Below are 17,817 nucleotides of genomic sequence, written 5' to 3'. Positions count from 1 at the left end.
AAACTTAAATGCTGTGCTTTAACTTGAATGCTATGATTTATTATGCTATCTGAATTCCTGGACACTAATTGTGTAGACTCCCAGTGACTTTGCATATTTTTTTCTATATATTTTTATTGGATACTATGGTTTTCTACCCACATCCTATAGAGATATGTATTAGGTTGATTGGCCTTAATATATCAATTCGTTCTTGAATGTAGGCATGAGTTAATGTGCCTTGTGATGGCTTCATTTCTGAAATGTTCCCATACAATTCTGAATTTGGTTAAATGTATGGCTAGTGGGTTTTTGGAGTATTCCATAAATCTGTAAAGTTCAGTGTTACAAAATTTTCCAAAAGAGTAATTTGTTTTGAGTTGATTTGAAATTATTTGTCATCAGCTACATCAGCTATACTGGCAGTTCATTTATGTGTAATTGAACCTTCTTCTCGCTGTGCTTAGCTACAGTAAGTACCATTACATGTTTATTGGATCATTCTTTTTATGATAAATAGAAATAAATTAAATAATGTGCATGAAAAACATTTGTATTTGAATACCAAATGTAAATTAAAGGGCCTTAAAACAGTGGCTATACTGTAAACTGATACTAGAGTATTTTGAAGTAATATGAGAAGTGTTGTACAGATCGCCATATCTGATGTAATTTCAGTTTTTTTAATTATAAAAAGGCTTGACACCTGAAGTTTCAAATCTTTGTTTCCTAAATTCCACTGGAATATTGCAAGCATTCTTGCGAGTTAATAGAGTGTTTTATGTTGTTTTTTTAATTGTGGTGTCCTTAATAGCAAGTGTGACGGTATAGTAGCTGCAGTGTTTTATTGTTGAGATTCATTTGCCTTGTCGTCTATCCATCCATCCATTATCCAACCCGCTATATCCTAACACAGGGTCACGGGGGTCTGCTGGAGCCAATCCCAGCCAAAACAGGGCGCAAGGCAGGAACAAATCCGAGTTAGAGCACAAGCCCACCGCAGCCCTACTCTGAATATTTTTAATTGTCATTATAAGAATACAATTTAGCAAGAAAATGTAAAAGAAAAAGGTGAAATAATAGAAAAACTGAAAAAACAGAACTTAAGACTGTTTTCTCATTCAGGTTGTTTTTGTATTTTTTAAGGAATGACAAAAGTAACCAGACCTCTATCTATCTATCTATCTATCTATCTATCTATCTATCTATCTATCTATCTATCTATCTATCTATCTATCTATCTATCTATCTATCTATCTATCTATCTATCTATGATTCAAATAGAAATATTACTAAATTTCTTATGAATGTAACTCACACTACTACTGCTTTCTAAATGCAGATTAAGAGAAGAAAAATGTGAGCTAATTAAATAATATGGTTAGTTACAGTTAAAATGTCTCACTGATTGTGAAACTGATGGGAAGAAAAACATGCAGTCTGCATGGGTCCCCAGGACTAAACTTGGAAACCACTGTTAGGGATGTGGCAACCTGCTTTTGTATTTCTCATGAGTAGACCAATAGATGGGAGTAAACAGACAGCAATAGTGTGAAGTGAATAAAAGGGCATCGACCATTTGCATAACATTTTTCAATCCAATTAATCCATTTTTGGAGATGCTAAAGACTATCCCAGCAGCACCAGGCACAAAACAAAAGACAGCCCTGGTCAGGGCCTCTGTCCATTACAGGATCCATCCCTGCACATTCTCATACCTACACTGTTTCCAATCACCCTAACCTGCATATCGTTAGGGATGTGGCAGAAAAACTCATGCAGAAACAACGTGAAAATAAAAATCTCTACACACACTAGAATTGGATGCAAGATTCCAGCCAGAAGGTGGATCATTTGTTTCTATTTGGTTGCTTGTTAATGAGCTGGTGCCAACCTTACTGGTGTACATTAAAGAAGGTTGTGTTTCTTATGTGTAGCAGCCTAACTGCAACTACAGCAGTACTATCCAAATATCTATAAACAACAATGAAACTTGTGAGCAAAATAAAATACTTCACTGTACATAATGTAAAACTGCTCCAAAGCTGATATGTGATATTGCTTGGTTAAAACATGCATGTACAAAGGCAAATATTATGTGAATCGATAAGTCTGAAAACTGTATCTCTGATAAAGAAATGCAATTAAAAACATGTGTACAATCCCTTGAAAAAGTCTAAAAGTGGCACCCATCCATATGCTAGTATTGAATGTTGAAAGCAGCAATTAGGTGGGCATATCTTGATTCGGACATCTCTAACTTTGTTGGAGATGTATCCACAAACTCTTCAAACACAGGAGACACAACATCTAACAGCTAATAATGTTTTAATATGCATGTGAACCTTTTCTTATTTTTTGTAAGAGTTCACTAAATGAAACTCCTGCTGTTTTCTCCACAGTGATTGTGATGGAAAAAGCAACCCACTAGTTGTACCACTTGAATGACAGTTTTGCGTGCTATCTGGCAAACATGAATTGTAAATAGCTGACAGAAGGGGTGAGATACCTTGAATGCAAGCTCCTTTGTCTCCAGGCTTTAATTGTGCCACTCCAAAACCGCAGTGCCTTTCATTCCTAGAAAACTACAGTATATTTTATGTTTTTCATTTGATTACGTAAAACACACTAATATGTAAAAATATGTTTTTTAAGAAATCATTCTGGGGGCAAATGTTAATGGGTGATCCTACTTTGAACTGATGTTTTATACAAGAACCAACATATCTACAAGGCTGATGTCTGATGAATCGTTTTTGAATTATTACTTCTTAAAATAATGGTGATTTTAACAATGGGATTGAGAACATGGTGGGCATCAAATATCTACTGTATCACGCAATGTTCGTATAATGGAGTGCTCATATTAACTGGTGGTGTTACATCTCAGCACATGGAGCAATTCCTCCAGGAATCCAGGATAATTTTTGATGCCCTGGAGAAAAGGTCTGTAGCCACACATAAGCTCCATAAGTTAAGGCAGGGTTTTCAATAAATTGGTGACTACATGCACACAATCAAGACCCAAACATCTGACACAAGGGGAGATATGCTGCCTTGTTTTTCAATTTTGTAATGGCTTGTCAGAAGATTTAAAGAATGACATGTGTAACTATTACATTTGAGACACCACAGAGAATGTGATTACTTTTCTATTCAATCTGGGAATACTCAATACCTGGCTAAGAAGAAAAGTGAAAAGAGTCATCTAGTTCCACAGTGAAAATGCAAAAAGCTCCCTCTGATTCCAAGGCACCTGAAATTCTTACGGAGAATGGAAAATCTCCTGTTGAACTGAAGGTCTGTGGCTTAGAGGCAGCACCAGAGCGACTAACTGAAGCACCAGAGAGACTAACTGAAGAGTTCTTGCAGTACTGGGTTTCAAAGGGTGAACAGTAGCTTTCAACCTATGTATAGTGACAGTTTTTCTCTATTGGTTTCTATTCACATTTTTCCCACTTTTACCTATCATGGTCATCTCTGGAGTGGTCAAATGTTTCCATTAGTTCCATCGTAATGAAATAATTCAGAATAAAACTCCATCCAATGAAATATACAATTTTGCTACAGATGGTGGGTAGGGGCCCCAAAATCCCATCCCCATTGGAATTGCTCATTTGGAATTGTTCATCTCCTGACAGTAATTTTAGGATTGTAGATTTCAGCGGGTAATTTCTGTAATGATTTTGGTGTAGTTTGAAGCCTAAATGTTAGTGATTCCTACTTTGACTTCAATGTATAAGTTAGTATTTCTGTTTTGGCAACAGATGTTGAGTCTTTCTGGTTTTGAATAACATTTTGGATATACAGTTAATTCCTAGTCCATCTTTTGTTTTGGCTGCTAAATTCCCTTACATTGGTAGTACACTCATGGAGGGAAAGTCAAAGAAATAGATGAAGGGTCGGTCAGAACAGAGGGATCAATAAACCAGAACGTCAGAGACAAAACACTAAACTAGATTGTTGTCAAAAAGGTCAAAGGTAAGGTTCAAAACTGGTAAACTAAATTTGAAAAGTACTAAAGAAAGTTTTACAAAGTATCTCCAATTTTGCACATCCCAGAAGTATGCGATGCTGACCATATTACATCATAGTGGTAACCAGTGATATTTTCATAACGAAAACAAGAACTAGAACTAAAAATATTATTTTTCATTTTATAAGCATGAGAACTGAAATTAAGGCAAACAGAGAAACTAAAACTAAATGAAAATAAAAATTAGCGACATGTGAACGAAGCAAAATAAGAATAAAATGTAGTAAAATCAAAAAAAACAGCAATAGCATTTTCATTTAATCCGGTTCAGTTGTACACAGGGGTAAGTTGCCCTGAGCATTCATTCATGTTGTACTGTTCACTATGTGATGATCTTGTAACTTGGGCCTACTATAGTCATGTGGCGCAACTTCTGTAAAGGACTGTTGTTTGTTTGTTGAGCACATTTGGTTCGTTGGGTTGAAGCAGTAAGCACATGTGGTTGACAATGGTGAGTTCTGCACAGATGTTTGCAGATAGAAAGCGAGAAGTAATGTTTGGAAATACTTTGATTACAGTGCACGTGATAATAAAAGCAAATGTAGTGTGCAAGAAGAAGAAAGTGCGGTTTGTAGTTAGTTAGTAGGAAGAATACTGCAAATGTGAAGGGCTCATTTAGCTCGACGTCCTCGAAAGATTTTAAGTGCATTAGATGTGGAAAACAAGATTAAAGCTGAGACAGAAAGAGAGACAGTAAGCAACATACAGTCTGCTGGCGTCAGTGGCCAAGGACCTTGTCTGCGCACCTGCATCACAGGTGTTCGTCAAGCGAATATTTTCACTGTACAGCTATCTGTGCAATGCACGTTATTACAACAAGAACAAATCTCTTAAAATGCATGATTGTTTAAAGCTTAACAGCAATGTGCTTGCACAGACTGGTTTCTTGGGTTGACACATTTGATCTTGCTGACTATACTCATTAGGCCACACAATCTGTTTGATCATTGATAGTTAAGCTATTTTTAATGGCATTATGACCTGTGAGGTTGTTGACTGAAACATAACTTGCATTGAAATATGTGTAGGCCAGCATTTGTGGTCTTGCAACAGAAAAAAACTATAATGGCACTAATATTATATAAAAGGCCAGAACTAAATAAAATAAAAACTAAAATTTTAAAAACAGAACTAAATAAAAATAAAAATTGTTGACTCCACTGAAAACTAGAACAAAATAAAAATTCTAATTAATTTTATAAAATAAAATAAAAACTAAAACTGCAATTAATATAAGAACTTAAATATCACTGGGTAACATCATTCAATGTGGACTTGCAGTTATCCTAGGAATATAAGGTGATAGAAACCTTAAACAAATAATCCACAAAATGGTGGCACCCATGAAAAACAAAAGGCCACCACAGAAATACAAAAATGGGAAGTGACTGGTGTAAAGGCGAACCCTGACAAAGATAGACGTATGACACAGGTTCAAAGCACACAGGGCTTTTATTTTCTTTTTTCCCCCATTGTGGAAACGTCTTCCCCATTCCCACAAGCACAACAACATAATCCCAACACCAAAACACAATTCTTTCTCTTCTCTTCTCTCTCTTTCTCTTTCTTTCTCCTCCAGCACTCCTCCTGGCAAGCTTCGTCTCCCTCCTCCCAACTCTGGCGTCCGGATTAGTGGCTGCTGGCTCCCTTTATAAGCCACCCAGAAGTGTTTCAGGTGCTTGATTGCTTGTTTCTGGTTGCAGTTTCAGGTGTGGCGGAAGAACCGCCAACACAGGCCCAGGAGCCACTGCAGCACCCCCTTCTGGCACCCCCAGACACCAACAGGGCTGAAGAGAACTCAGTTTCCCATTGGGCCCTGTTGGTATCCGAAGTACCACTGCCATCCAGGGGGGATGCCATCTAGTGTCCCGGAGGAGGTATGCCCATGCCTGTTCCCCCGGACCATATGCAGAAGAGGCGTCCCGTCCAGGCAAGGGCCCCGGCCGTCCACCACACTGGTTAATGACAGGGCTTTTTTTTTTCGTACAGTATGTGTCTTTTTATGGGTATTTATGTGCTTGTCTAAATAGGCAACATTTAAAAATAATCCACAACATACGCGTGAAGTACTGTCACATTTGTGGAAGAGCTATCCATCCATCCATTATCCAACCCGCTATATTCTAACTACAGGGTCACGGGGGTCTGCTGGAGCTAGTCCCAGCCGACGCAGGGCGCAAGGCAGGAAACAAAACCCAGGCAGGGCGCCAGCCCACCGCAGGGCACACATACACACCAAGCACACACTAGGGTCAATTCAGAATTGCCAATGTACCTAACCTGCATGTTTTTGGACTGTGGGAGGAAACCGGAGTACCCGGAGGAAACCCACGCAGACACGGGGAGAACATGGAATCTCCATGCAGGGAGGACCCGGGAAGCGAACCCAGGTCTCCTAACTATGAGGCAGCAGTGGTGCCACTGCACCCCTTGGAAGAACTATCTTTTTGCAAAAAACCAAAAATGAAAACTACATAAAGATGTGATACTCTTCGTGAGGCAACAGATATAAAGTGCAGGGTTATCAATGGACAATTCAAAGATACTGATTATTAGGGACCTCACTCAATTAAGTACAGTTGTGCTTGAAAGTTTGTGAACCCTTTAGAATTTTCTATATTTCTGCATAAATATGACCTAAAACTTCATCAGATTTTCACTCAAGTCCTAAAAGTAGATAAAAAGAAACCAGTTAAACAAATGAGACAAAAATATTATACTTGGTCATTTATTTATTGAGGAAAATGATCGAATATTACATATTTGTGAGTGGCAAAAATATGTGAACCTCTAGGATTAGCAGTTTGAAGGTGAAATTAGAGTCAGGTGTTTTCAATCAAGGGGATGACAATCTGGCGTGAGTGGGCACCCTGTGTTATTTAAAGAACAGGGATCTATCAAAGTCTGCTCTTCACAACACATGTTTGTGGAAGTGTATCATGGCACGAACAAAGGAGATTTCTGAGGACCTCAGAAAAAGAGTTGTTGATGCTCATCAGGCTGGAAAAGGTTACAAAACCATTTATAAAGAGTTTGGACTCCACCAATCCACAGTCAGATAGATTGTGTACAAATGGAGGAAATTCAAGACCATTGATACCCTCCCCAGGAGTGTCCGACCAACAAAGATCACTCCAAGAGCAAGGCATGTAATAGTCAGCGAGGTCACAAAGTAACTTCTAAGTAACTGAAGGACTCTCTAACATTGGCTCATGTTCATGTTCATGAGTCCACCATCAGGAGAACACTGAACAACAATGGTGTGCATGGCAGGGTTGCAAGGAGAAAGCCACCGCTCTCCAAAAAGAAAAAACATTGCTGCTCGTCTGCAGTTAGTTAAAGATCACGTGGACAAACCAGAAGGCTATTGGAAGAATGTTTTGTGGATGGATGAGACCAAAATAGCACTTTTTGATTTAAATGAAAAGCATTTTGTTTGGAGAAAGGAAAACACTGCATTCCAGCATAAGAACCTTATCCCATCTATGAAACATGGTGGTGGCAGTATCATGGTTTGGGCCTGTTTTGCTGCATCTGGGCCAGGACGGTTTGCCTTCATTGATGGAACAATGAATTCTGAATTATATCAGAGAATTCTAAAGGAAAATGTCAGGACATCTGTCCATGAACTGAATCTCAAAAGAAGGTGGGCCATGCAGCAAGACAACGACCCTAAGCACACAAGTCGTTCTACCAAAGAATGGTTAAAGATGAATAAAGTTAATGTTTTGGAATGGCCAAGTCAAAGTCCTGACCTTAATCCAATCGAAATGTTGTGGAAGGACCTGAAGCGAGCAGTTAATGTGAGGAAACCCACCAACATCCCAGAGTTGAAGCTGTTCTGTACGGAGGAATGGGCTAAAATTCCTCCAAGCTGGTGTGCAGGAATGATCCAAAGTTACCGGAAACATTTAGTTGCAGTTATTGCGGCAAAGGGGGGTCACACCAGATACTGAAAGCAAAGGTTTACATACTTTTGCCACTCACAAATATGTAATATTCGATCATTTTCCTTAATAAATAAATGACAAAGTATAATAATTTTGTCTCATTTGTTTAACTGGTTTCTCTTTATCTACTTTTAGGACTTGAGTGAAAATCTGATGATGTTTTAGGTCACATTTATGCAGAAATATAGAAAATTTTAAAGGGTCCACAAACTTTGAAACCCAACTATAGGTCCGGGCAGCGTGTAATCCTTCTTAATTACTATACTGTATATGGAGCACTGAGATTGCCCATATAACCAAACTCATCAAAAAGAATAATGTAAAGTTTTGTTTGGACATGTAGGATGCCATTACTTGTTTTAAATGATTGTTTGTGAGCATGCAACTTAATAAGCTCAAAAATGATGCAGACCTCATAAAACAAAAGCCAGATCTGAACTTCGCTGAAGGCTAACTCCAAAAGAGTAGGCCTCACCACCTCAGGTAGCCTGGCACCAAACTCAAAAGCAGGCTTACTACCTGCACAATCTCAAAAAATTGATAAAGCCTTTTATGGCTCAGGTACCAAAAATGTCCAAAAAAACTGAAATAGGGACCCCATTAAAAAACATGACCCAAAACAAAAAGAAAATTCTATATACTGAATGTTTAATTATTTATTAAGGATACAGATTTTGTAATAAACCTTATGGTGCAGCTTAGACAAATTGTCAGTGATGGACCTTGATTCTCAGAGTTGTAGGTCTTTGATTATAAGACACTCTCACATGAATGACCTAACAGGAAATTACCAAGCCCCTGCTTTTGTACAAGTAGCTTCATACTCCAAGGTTCAGCACTCCTGATTCAAAAGCCACTGTAGCCAAAGGTTTGAAGTGTGCCATTGAGATCTATGAGCTTTATTCGATATGCATTGTTTTATTTAAAATGGGTAATTGAGGCCATAAATAAATACAGCTGAAGCCATGCAAACCAGCTGAAAAGCATAAACATTACTACCATGTAAGCAAACTGACAGAGAGATAGGAAGGGACAAGTGGAGGCAACTCAGACAGGCAATTAAAAGTGCTCATGTGCTCCCTCTTTAGTGATGATCAATATATGGCCAGGGGGAATTGTCCGCTATTTAGAGAGTCTCTGTGAATGAATCGTATGTTTGGCAAATGTATTTTCTGATTTTGGAACCTGAGAAACATATAAAGCTCTGGCAACAGCACAAAACATTACAGCTCATGTATGTATGGATGGAAAACATCACTCCTACAAAATAATAATTATTCAGAAACACAAAATTACCAAGAAAGAAAATATTAATCAAATCATATTACATAAAAAGAAACAAAGATAAAATCAATAAAACTTAGAATATATAAAAGGCAAACTTAAAGACACTAGGAAACTGCTAATGGCCAAGCAGAATTATGATGTTGAAAATAGAAAACGCCTCAGTATTAAGCTAGCACTAGAGGAATGGCAGCACTGGTGTGAAGGGGCTGCCCAATCCTTTGTCAGGTGAAATGTGCATTGATCTTCTAGCAGTTTGTTTTTCTATTTTCTTACAAAAATGGTCATTAGAAAATGAAGATACATGCCCTGTCTCACAGACATTATAATACTAATTCATATTGTGAGCAGACCACTCGTATGTATCAGCTAATGATGTCTATGCTCCTTACTGTATCTCTCGCATCAGTTTTACTGGTGTTATTTCAACAAACTTGATGGGCACGTCTGGAGATCTCTGCTTAGAAGTGGGAATCTGTCAGAATTCATGTTGATAATTTTACTAGGTTGCAATGCTTGGCTTTTTTTTCGTGTTTTGTGGCTTTTATGGTGCACTTTCAGTGTATGAGCGCTCTGACATGCTTGTGTAATTTGCTTGTGTATTCTGATTTATTTTAACATTTTCTTAAAATGTTTCCAACACCACAGTTGTCATGGCCATATTATCTGTAGCAACTGCATTGCCAAACCAGCATGCTTATGCTTTGAATATTGAAGTTATATATGGTAGCAACAGTCTCTAAGTCACAGATCTCATACATGCACCAGAAACAAAGAAAAATAAAGATTATAAAAAAAGATAAAGGATGGAGGTAAACAGATTTAAAAAGATTTTCAAGGTTGTTGAAAATTAGGAAAGCAAAGGAAGAAAAGAAAACAGGATGTTTAAGGTTTAAAGCACTGCAGCCTCCTATTAAGGGAATAGTTGAAGTCCACAGATACTGTATCTGAGTTAGAGAAAAACCCAATAACTTCATTATTTTAACTGACTGAACATTATATAGTACATAATTTACACAACAATAAATTGGGTTGGGATTAGCATGCTTTACATGAAAAGCCACAGTTGGGGAAAAGTATAACAACCTATACACACTTTGTATTCTATAATAAAATACAAATAAAATAAACCTCTGATGTCACTACTAGCAATACACATAACACTTTAACACCCAAATGATTAAAGCCAGAGTAAGGGCCACATTGGTGAAGGAAAACTCCATTGTGAAGCTGATGTGACCACATATAAAAATGGGTAGAAAATGGAGTAGGTATAGTTTTCACTGCTGTCTCACTAGGAGGTCTGGAGGAGGATAAAACTCTAGAGGAATCAAAGTTTCTATTTATTCCTGAGTATAACAGAAAAAAAATTAAGGAGAAGTATACATTGGATTCTTGCTAGTATAATTAGGAGGTAGGTAGAGTTGATTTTCTTTTGTGCAAGATGACTTAAATGGATTTGCTAAAAAAGATTCAGTGATGGTGCAGAATGCCATCAGTATCACATTAACACCTCAAAAAACAGAAAGTATAATGTTATAGATTACACTTTCTGTAGATATAAGACCTGCAAAGAGGAAGTAATACCAGATATGGGAAATGAGAGAAAGTGTAGCTTAGGTTTTGGTGGACCAGCATTTTACACCAAGATTTCACACAATGTTTTCCCTTTTCTGTTATTAAAGATGAATCAATCATAGAATGTAAGCACTATACAATGCATCATAACACCTCATAGGAGGACAAAAATTCATATTCACTTTATTGAGCTGCTGCTTTACCTAAAGTATCTCTCCTACCTATTTATGTTAACACATATTCTTACAGCACAAATATCCCACATAACCCATTATTTAAAATGATAATCTTTCATAGTTTAGAATATTGAATTTATAGCTCAGAATGGGGCTTCACATTACATTAAACTAAAGTCGACATTCTCATTGAAAATAACTTTAATTCTCTTCTTACAGCAGTCATCGCATTATAGAAGCAGCAAAGCAGGTGTTTTATATAAAAAATACATAAACAATACATAAATTTTTAGCGCACATTTTTAATGAGATGGCAGGCAGACAGACATGTCATTTGTGGCTAAATTGAGAGCAGATGTTTGAACAATTGCAGAAGAGGAGACATTAGCACAGATGATCTGCCTACATTAGTTCATCACCTCATAGATTTAAGTTAAACCCACTGAAGAGGCCTGAAGCAAGAAAAAAATCAACTACCAACTGCTGAGCAGCCTTTTGTCACGCAGATGTAGAATGAAGAAGATGCATAATTAATGCTCAGACAGTGATTTCTTTAGATTGCTGGGATTCCAAAATGTTACAGACTTTGTTATTTTTGAAAAAGTGTGAACAAATCACACATTTCAGTTCCTCTTTAAATTTTACAAGAGAGATACTTTCTTTGTCAAACTCTTAAACATGGGTTTTGACATGTGTGGTATCGGCATCTTCTTCATGGGGAAGACGTTTAGAGAGGGCACCAAAAAGGATCAGAAAGACTGATACAGATTATGTGACATGCAGGTGATTGCAATACACTTACATAATACGGTGACTGATATATTCTGTTATTTTAGTGTTGGATCTTATCAAATAAAAGAAAACAAACTGAAATAATTTGAGAGTAAGTTAGGGGCAAGAAGTACAAGGTAGTGTCAAGACTTTGGCTTTGTGTTTTGACTGACCTTTTGTCTCAGATTTTGCATTTACTTTTTAGACACAGTATTATCTATCAGGCTATATTTTTGATTTCTCCAAAAACTATTATGAGTAACCGCAGTCTACAGGGTAGTTTGCAACATTTGCAACCTTTGACATTCCCAGGAAATATCTCAGTTTCGTGCTCAGATTTTATTTCAGTCATGTGCTGCGTAAAACATTACTGAGCTAAACATGAAAAAGCTCGAGGAACAACATTTCACAAATATATGGAGACTAATTATGATATAAATTCAACTCTGTCCTCCCTGTCTAGAAGTAAGTGTAACCACAATGAAAAATCACAAGAGCAGAGAAGCATATTATTATCCTCACAGTTACAAATTAGATTCAGCCCTCCTCCAAAAAATGGATGGAATGCATTTATGTTTCAGACTACAGAACTACTTTTTTTACAAGATGCATGTGGAGTTGTTGGATGTTGTAGAGAGGGAAGGAAGGAGACAGTTCAAGATAGAGAGAGACCTTGAACTATTTCAAATAAAAGCAATGGAGAACCTCTTACTCACTAGAGGGCACCATGGAGAATTATTCTATGTTTAGGCTTCTCAGGGACACTAACGAGGCCTACCCTGAACTTAACAATAATTATCTATGAAAGTCGGGAGTACCAGGGGCCACTACAGGGTCTTTCAGGTCTGCAGCCTTCTAACCAAGATCCCTGTAAGTAATTTGTAAGAGACGCTCAGAAGTATTTCAGTGCTAGGGCATAAAAGCCCCTTCTGTCTATATAGCTAGTAAAAATTAAATAATGATTCAAATTGGTGGAGGAAGTCAAGGTGAGATGGAGATAAAGTACTGGTAGAAGGTGAGCAGGGAGTGACAGATTTGTACTGGATAAGCAGACCCGTCACCCCACGCAGTACTTGGGATTTGTTGTTTGCAAGTACATAATGTGGCAACCAGGTATTTGTTATTTTTTTTTTTATTGCACTTTACATTCCCCCTGATTTTCCTTAAAGAAAAACAAACTAATTTTCTCCTCCTTGGCCCTAAGGCTAAAGAATGCCTGAGAGCTCCTTGTACATTTCACACTGACAAAAGAAAATCAAGTAATGATGTAGCTACATCTTTGTTGAAAACAAAGCCTATCATATGTAATTTTAATTTCACAATATATCCATCTATCCATTTCTAACCTGCTTATCCTAAGCAGGGTTTTGGAAAAGCTTGAACCTATCAGGTGCAAGTCAGGAAAAATCCCTGGACAGGCACCAGTTTACTGTAGGGAGAAAACACTTACACACAAACACACAATAAGGAATTAAGAAATTCATGCTTTCTTACTGACAATTACATTTAAAATGCAGACAATTAATGAAGTGCAAATAGTCAATATGTCTGAACTGACAACTAAGAGTCATGGTAGAAATACACTGAGCTGGGTTGACCAGCTGCTCAACCTTTACCTGCAGGGAACATGCTGCTTTTATTTTTTTTTTAGGGAGAAAACCACAACCACAGATTCAAAGGTACTAGTTTTCACACTCACTTTTAACAGTGCTCACTGGAAATCACAATCTGATGAAGGCAGAGATCAGATTCTGACAGCAGAGATGAACCCCTTAGCTTTCTAAACAGGATAAACTCCAAAGCTGCACCTTAATATCATGAACATATGAGGAGACAAGACACACATTTGGTGCAGTCCATTTCCAACACTGGAAGATCATGATTTAATATCAAGTATACGAAAACAGCTGTCGCTGTTATGAATAGAGCAAATACTAGTCATTCCAGCAAAATGTCTCTAAGTGTTTGGTGAGGAGACAAGACACACATTTGGTGCAGTCCATTTACAATCTGGAAGATCATGATTTAATATCAAGTATACGAAAACAGCTGTCACTGTTCTGAACAGAGCAAATACTAGTCATTCCAGCAAAATGTCATTAAGTGTTTGGGTTTTCCATACAGTGATCAGTTGAATGCTCAGCATTCCGCTTTACCCCATGGTTCAGATCATATAGCTTTGGTTCAAACTGAATCACTGACCATAAGTCCAATGATACATACGCTTGTTGTTGTCATAGACAATCCAGTTTTAGCATAGAAATGCAGAAAAAACATTATTAGCTCAAATTCAGAATAGGGCATTGGCACTGAGGTCTCTCAGTAGGACTACAGAATTAGTAGATAGTACTGTTTCGAGCATAGAGCCTACTGTCTGTGGTGGGCAGGCAATCCTACCTGGGGTTTGTTTCCTGCCTTGTGCCCTGTGTTGGCTGGGATTGGCTCCAGCAGAACCCCATGACCCTGTAGTTAGGATGTAACAGGTTTGATAATGGATGGATGGATGGATGGATCGATGGAGTCTACTGTCTCTAAAAAGGTTTAATAACCTGTGTAACTGTTTAGTGCATTCACACAAATAACAGCCAAATTTTTCTTCTCTTTAAGTCATAGTCACATTAGATACAATGTCCTTGCCCACCAGAACAAACCTCAACTGTATGGCATCTGGCAGTGGACGCTTGATATTGGCTCTGTGCTGCACACTTTTAAAATCGCTTCTTTAACCCCAATGTTACAAAAGTCTGGTCTTGATGCTGACAATCTTAACAATTTCCGGCCTATTTCCCACTTACCTTTCCTGTCAAAAGCTCTTGAACGTGTTGTAGCTCAGCTCACCAATTACTTAACCACTAATAACTTGATGGAACCCTTTCAGTCTTGTTTAAGAGTGCAGCACAGCTCTGAAACTGCTCTGCTATGGGTAACCAATGATTTGCTTATGGCAGCAGACTCTGGACAAACCAGCATATTAATTCTGTTAGACCTCAGCGCAGCATTTGACACTGTCAGACATGACATTCTACTGTGCTGACTGGAGAACATGCTGGGTATCTCTGGCACTGCCCTCCAGTGGTTTAAGTCCTATCTGACTGATAGGCAAGAGTTTGTTAGTTTTGGCAACAGCAGATCCAGCTCGGCGCCAGTCACACAAGGAGTTCCTCAGGGCTCTGTCCTCGGCCCTCTTCTCTTCTGTATTTATATGCTTCCCCTTGGCCATATTATTCGTAGCTATGGACTGGACTATCATTTTTATGCAGATGATACTCAACTCTACTTCAATGTTAAAAGTGGAACTTCATCAGAGCTTTCTCAGCTCACAACCTGCCTTAGTGAAATTAAAACCTGGATGGAGCAGAACTCTTTAAAATTAAATTGCAACAAAACTGAACTCCTGCAAATTGGGACTAAAATGCAACTTAATAAAATGAGCTCCTTCCCAGTCAATCTTGGCGGTGATCTCATCAGACCTGCCTCTACTGCAAAGAATCTTGGTGTCTTTTTTGATTCCTCCCTTTCTTACTCTGCCCACATAAATCACATTAAGAAACTTTCTTACTTTCACCTCTGTAACATATCCCGTGTTCGCTCCTTCCTCTCCTTTTCTAATGCTGAGAAACTTGTCCATGCTTTTATCACATCCCGCATAGATTATTGTAACTCGCTGCTGGCAGGTGCCCCTTCTAATCTTATATCACAGCTCCAGCTTATTCAAAACTCAGCTGCAAGAGTCCTTACTCAAACCAGCAGCAGCGAGCACATCACACTCATCCTGGTTCATCTTCACTGGCTCCCTGTGTCTTACAGAATCGAATATAAAATCCAACTAATTACCTACAAAGCCTTAAATAACCTTGTGCCAAACTACATCAGTGACCTTCTCCATCACTATGTACCTGCCCGCCCACTAAGGTCCTCTGATTCTGGCAATCTTGTTGGGCCCCACAATATTCTACACTCCATGGTGACAGGGCCTTCAGCTGTTCAGCTGTATAGTGCCCAGACTCTGGAATGACCTACCAAAATTAATCAGATCAGCTGACTCCATGAATTCTTTTAAAAAACAACTCAAAACTCATCTGTTCAGGAAGGCTTTTAGCTCTACTTGACTTCATTCCCCTTCTATCAGTTTACCTCTCTGTCAAGATGCTCATGTAACCTGTATGTGTGTGCTAGACCATCAATTATGTTGTATGTTAGGCTTTCTCTGAATTTACTGCCTTAATCTTCTTTATTTATTTGGTTTGTACTATGCTATATACTGTATACCCTGCCATTCTTTCTTATATTCTGTAGGTGCCTTGAGCATGGGAAAGGCGTTATATAAATAAAATGTATTATTATTATTATATTCACCTAGACCCTCTCATGTGGGAAATTACCAGAGTAAGAGAAAGAACACCCTTGATTTAGAACTTTGATTCCAGAGTCAGTGATGTGTTTAAGAGATGAGTCAAAATGTATTGGGCCAGTACTTTTCAACTTCCAACACATATTTCAGTTCCTTCCACCTTGGGAGGAGTAATAGTCCATGTCCCAAGTACCAATTTTCATCGCCAAGGTTGAGTATGCCTGTATCGGTCCATATTTGTCACCTGAGTGGTACTGATCCCACATGACAGCTCTACAAAACTTTTTCAGATTGAACCAGACTGGGCTATATGGGTAATTCTGCCAGCAAGTGATCACTAGTGAATGCCTCTACCAGGCCTAGCTCCAGAAGTGTGTCCTGATATCCCTGTGTCAAGGCAGATTCTATTACATTTAATTAGAACATTTCCTTCCAGTTGAGGGGATATGCTCCAGGACAACAATACACCAATCCGGAGGGGCTGTGTTGTCTCTGGTTTGAATAAAAACAACCTATTACTTTTGTTCAGCCTTGTAAGAAGGCATATTCAATATAGTCATATATTTTTTGAAAAGAGAACCCAGCTTCTAGCAAAATAAAAAACAACACAATGAGAAATTAAAAGAGCAAATGGCTGTTTTAAACATAACCTGTCTTTTAAGTATTGCTGGAGAAAATGTACAGTTTTGTCATTAAGCAAAGCAGAGGTGAAAATGCAACACAGATATAAAAAATTGTGAATTAAAAAACTGAAATAGGCACTTAAACTGAATACAAAAGTGAAGCTTGGGAGCTGCTTAAATATATAACAAGACAGGAAACATGGCTCTAGGTGACTGCCAGATACAGTAATTGCAGTCACTTTCCAGTTATAGTGAGAGGTTTTATGGAGGTAAACTGTATGTTGTAGATATGATCTGAAATATGACAAAAGTGGGATGGCATAAACTTTGAATAGTGTATCATTTTACTATTGCAAATCTCCTGCTTTATATCTTGCTCATGCTTAATGTCCAATGATTTTCAATGGACCGGTGAACTTGACAGTAAAGTTACTAATATGACATGAACTTCTCAGCCACAAGATATAAAGTCAATCTTCATTGGAACATTTAATAAACATGTAATGCATTTACATGCACACACAAAACTGGGAGAAGATGAGTAACCTGGTTAAAGTAGAAACCTGGTTTCTTAAAAACTTCTGTTTACATGTGCAAGTACGCTCCAACATCATTCAACTGTGGAAGATAGAGTTAAATGTCATCATCTACCGTTGTAAATCTAAAAACAAACATGAAACCTGTAACAATTTCAGCATATCTAAAGCAAATAACTAGATTAAAACTAAAGAAGACACTTTATGTACAATATGTTTCTACTATTGGATTGCATGCGGCACTCTTTTCTGCTTGGCTCTGCGACGGAAACTTGCAAAGCAGCGGCATATAGATACATGCTTCTTGACTTACACTCAGTGCTGCTTGGATAATAATAATACCGGTATTTTTACTTCAATAAACGAGTATAGTGTCAGGTTACTTATTACTTTAAAAAGTAATAAGACTACATAAAGCAAATTACTTTTAACGTGTCACCCCCAACACTGCTCCTGATAGAGTGCTGCTGAGCTTAGCACTGTACTTTTAGCTCATTGCCATAAAGTTAGCGACTTCTAAAATATATATGGAT

The sequence above is a fragment of the Polypterus senegalus genome, chromosome 9, assembly GCF_016835505.1.
Source record: "Polypterus senegalus isolate Bchr_013 chromosome 9, ASM1683550v1, whole genome shotgun sequence".
Lineage (NCBI taxonomy): Eukaryota > Metazoa > Chordata > Cladistia > Polypteriformes > Polypteridae > Polypterus > Polypterus senegalus.
The sequence above is the reverse complement of the archived record's forward strand: the minus strand, read 5'-3'. Positions refer to the sequence as shown.